Genomic DNA, 4,519 nt, shown 5'->3' on the forward strand with positions numbered 1-4,519 from the left:
TTGAAAAAGTGCAAGTTTAACTTACATTTTAAAGGTCAATCATTATCACTTTCTCTATATTTTTTTCTTAATCTGTGAAGTTTCAGCTTTAATTTCATCCATGAATCATCGCTCTATCTCATTTCGTTCAAGAGTTCTACGATTTTGCCATAGATTTGGTCGATTTTGCCCACTTTGCCCAAAGCGTTCGTCAGCACACAGGCCGGTGAGCAATATCCAGAAGTGGGGGTCGAATCCATGCATCGAACCGTTCGTGCGTCGAAAAATGCTCTCGTGAGTACGTACCTATACATACACAGTTTATTTTAAAATTAAGAACCATGGATAGTATTCTATTTTATGCTTTATGTTATTAAAATGAAACATATTTTAGTTTATGTGTTAGATTATTTAAATAAAATATTTATTTTCATGCTTTAACTATAGATTACCAAAATAAACTATTTTATTTTACGTTTTACATTATCAAAATAAAATATTTTATTTGCTGAAATTTTATATCCCATTTGAAATACTATTTTATTTGAATTATGAAGAATCAATTATTTGAAATAGTATTTAAAATATTTATTCTACAAATATTACCCACCTCTGTTTGTGACGCATAAAGGAATTTATGGATTTTGATATCGCAGAACAACTGAAACTCTTTATATTCTGAAACCTTTTTATAACTAAATTTAAAATAATCGTGGAGTTGGCGCAAAAATGTTTCTATGCCATCAGGTATTTTCTTACGAGCATAGGATGCACATAATGCAAATGTGTGGCACGTACATTTCAATATAAATAAAGTCAGGGTTTACATTCCGAAATAATTGGGAAACGGAATTATTTTTGGGAAACGGTTTTTTTTTTATATGGAATGTCGTGCTTTACAAAGAAATTAATAATTGCATTAAATATAACATTTTCAGTGCCATCAATTATAGGAAGCAAATGTAGAAACTGATCCGTAACTTTAAAATCTGCACTTTAAAAACGTACCACAAGTGCCAGATGTTTTATTGATCCTGAGTCAGTAGACTCATCGATCATTACAGAAAATTTGTAATTGCGCAATTGCGTCACTAGAGTGTTAAGAGAACACACTCTCTCTAGAAAGGGCCTAAACTACCCCCTCTCAGTCGCTCAATATTTTCTATTTCACTTGGACCAAGGCCCGAGGAACACGTCAACGGCGCGCGTAAAAATTCGAATGCGCAAAGGTTTGAAAACGTGCGGCGTGGCCGCGGATACTTGAGGAGTGTTTCTTTCTCGTTAGGCAAGTGGTAAAGGATAACTGTAAAACAAAATATGAATTCTTCTCTAATAAAGTCGTTGATACGTCAAAAGTATACGCATAGGATAATAAAGCATTTTTTCCTGTGCACATATTTGCATCAAAAAGTATCTCCGAAAGTACATACTATATACATATGTAAATGTATCAGTATAAAGGGTGTTCAGAGATTTACTAACCAGGGTTCTTTTCGTAAATGGTACATATGACAAAAAAATGAAAGAGAAAAATGTAATACTGTTTTTTATATGCAATGTAACTAGGTATATTTATTTTTCCTATTTATACTATTTTCTGAGAAATGAATTTTTCATTCATTTTTGAAATATTTATTCAAATAATTATTTTTCAATAATTCATTTTTTTAAATGGAATGGTATATATTTATTATATCATATGAAAGCGCGTATCAAAATGAATTCAACGATGTATCACATTATGACCTTCAGACCCATTATTGAAACACTCAAACAATAATAGCAGAAGCCATCAAAAGTGTAATGCACAGGGCAGAAAAATGTATGGAAGGCACATTGAACATGATATGTAAACATACCAATAAGAAATTCCGGTAAGTAATACGAGTAGATACAGTTATGTATTGAACATATGTTCTTGACTCTGAATGAGTCTCAAGTTCATTATGAGGTACATCGTTGAATTCATTTTGATACGCCTCTTCACATGATACATATAATAAATATATATCATTTCATTTAAAAAAACTGAAGGTCACCTTCACTTCTCAGAAAATAGTACAAATATGAAAAATTAATATACTCGGTTACATTGCATGTAAGAAACAGTATCATTTTTTCTCTTCCATTTTTTTGTCATATGTACTATGACGAGAAAAATGCTGGCTAGTAAATCTCTGAACACCCTTTACATTAGCCCTAAGGAAAAAAAGAAGAACAGAATGCATACATCCATCCTGTTCCATTTTGTCTATTGCCTTTCGTTGAGTGTCCTAAGAGATCTACGTCCAATGGAGTGAGAACGAAAGCTTTTCAGTTTTTAATCGTTCGCGCAACAGTACAGACACAGAAAGCAATCGTGCTTTTATATATGGAACATTCATAATTCGTGAATTGTTTCATTTCTGTCTAATCCCAAAATTTACATTTTACTTATTTTTATCATACATTTTGATTTATCGAATTTATAACGTATTACATCAATATGATACATAATAATCATAGAGTTTCATTACTTTTTTTTTTTTTAATTTCGACTGAGGCCACTTGCCGTCAATAATAATGTCATAGGAACGTTACGAGATCTCTGGAATCTCGAGTGGGTCCGACGCTCTGCAAGCGACCGTACCGTTGGGTCGGAAAAACCCACAGACGACGCGGGCTTTCCGTGAGGCGCCGGACGGCCACCCGCCCTGGTCGCTACCAGTGATGGGCTGTCGTGGGATTTCTTACCGGATGCACTTGACTAGAATTTAGGAAAAACATTAAGTTCCAGTATGAGACAGGATGTGCGCGTTAAGGGGTTCCATAAGTCTCCTGGAAGCGCCCCTGTGGCGCTTCGGGTACGAGTATAGTTAAACAAAGGGCTATCGCTGTGACGTCAACTTGCGCATAAACAAATAGAATCGCAGGTTTCCGAGAACGTTGGCGACGGGGGTGAGAGTGAGACGCGAGAAGCCCTGATTGGGCCTTATTCCGAATCGGGGCCCGCTAGCGCACCCCTAGGCGAGCGGAGGGGTGATAGCGTGGGCGAAGAAGGGGTAGCGCGAGGCATCGTTGGCCGGCACCCCAAGCGACGGAGTCAATTCGATTTAGACAACCTTCGACAAGGGGACTCTACTTCGAAACGGGCATTATATTGCGAGTCTTCGGACGATAATTGTAATTCTCAAATTATAATAAAGTTCAAAGACCTTAGTTTTCGTGAACCGGAGAGTTTTATTTCCTATACCGTGTTTGCACGCTTTATTCCGAACACTGAAAGTAGAAAGGGGGAACTCTCTTTCGTTTTCGAGAAATAAATTTTTTAAAATATCTAAATTTTGATTGACGAGTGTCGACTCTATAGGTATTGGATATGTTATAGAGCTATGTGAACCTGGCATCCGACTTTTCAAAAATTAATTTTTTTTTTTATAGAAAATGATAGTATTTCGTTTGTACTTGATTGTACCACCAATAGTTTCGTTCGTACCTTCAACAATTAATAATTATAAAAAATTTCAAAACATTGTCAGCACCCGACATTGAGATTTTTAAAATCTATTTTTTTCCCATTCTTTAGAATCATTTGTACCCGTTTGTACCGCTTTCGTTTCGTTGGTACCTCAATAGTTTAAATTTTACAAGCAATTGTTGATACGCGTAAGAGTGGAAATCGTCAATTATCGACATTTTTAAAATCTGTTTTTTCCCCATTCTTTAGAATCATTTTTACCAGTTTGTACTGCTTTCCGTTTCGTTTGTATCTCAATAGTTTAAATTTATCTTAATTTTATCTTTTCTTTTACTTTTCAGATGAATAAACAAAGCAGCTAATCCCCGGCGCTGGCAGCACGGCGCAGCTTATCCGCGCCACGGACACCGTCCGCGTCGCGACCGTGGGCACCATCCGTGTCGAGATCGACGGGCCACGAGATTTTGCAAAAAGAGGGTTGTAAATACGTTGCGCTTGATTAGCATAGGTAAGCAATTGCATGAGTATACTGTTTTGAACAATCTTATAGATTGTAATTAATATAAACTTCATGTATTTTTTTTCAAATTACAGCTCACCAAATTCAAGAAAAAGTATTGAAATTTGAAATATGGCCGCGGTGGGCAGAGAAGAGGTGAAGGTGGCCGCGGTGGCCAAAATCGAAGAGGTGGCTGAGGCCGCAGAGGTGGCGGCCGCTATACGATTTACAATAATTATTATTAAAATTTCATTTTTATTATATTATATTATCTTATATCCATTATATCTTATATTATATTACTGTACTTATATTATATTATTCTTTATTCCTTTTAATTAATTAAATATTATACTACACTGACGGACAAAATTAAAGGGACACTATTTTAAAACGTCATATCTATGGGAGTTTTCAACCGATTTTGGGGAAACTTGGCGGGGAGTAGTTTTGAAGTGTCCTCTAAATGTGTGCGAAGTTGCATTGGCGAGAGTTGATACGAAGGGGTTAATTCGCTCCCGTAAAGAGGGGCACGTCGAAAAACGCCACTTCTGAAGGGGCCAGGGGTGACAGAAGGGGTTGAA

The 4,519-nt window shown here is 36.0% G+C and overlaps 1 long non-coding RNA gene across 1 annotated transcript; it reads left to right on the forward strand.

The window, feature by feature from the left end:
- Nucleotides 1-46: 46 nt before the first annotated feature.
- LOC128882459 (uncharacterized) lies at nucleotides 47-4,519 on the forward strand. The gene is made up of 3 exons (XR_008458423.1): nucleotides 47-277; nucleotides 3,778-3,944; nucleotides 4,031-4,519. It is a non-coding gene; the product is annotated as an uncharacterized LOC128882459 (long non-coding RNA).

Source organism: Hylaeus volcanicus, unplaced genomic scaffold (assembly GCF_026283585.1).
Source record: "Hylaeus volcanicus isolate JK05 unplaced genomic scaffold, UHH_iyHylVolc1.0_haploid 11867, whole genome shotgun sequence".
In the NCBI taxonomy this organism is placed as follows: domain Eukaryota; kingdom Metazoa; phylum Arthropoda; class Insecta; order Hymenoptera; family Colletidae; genus Hylaeus; species Hylaeus volcanicus.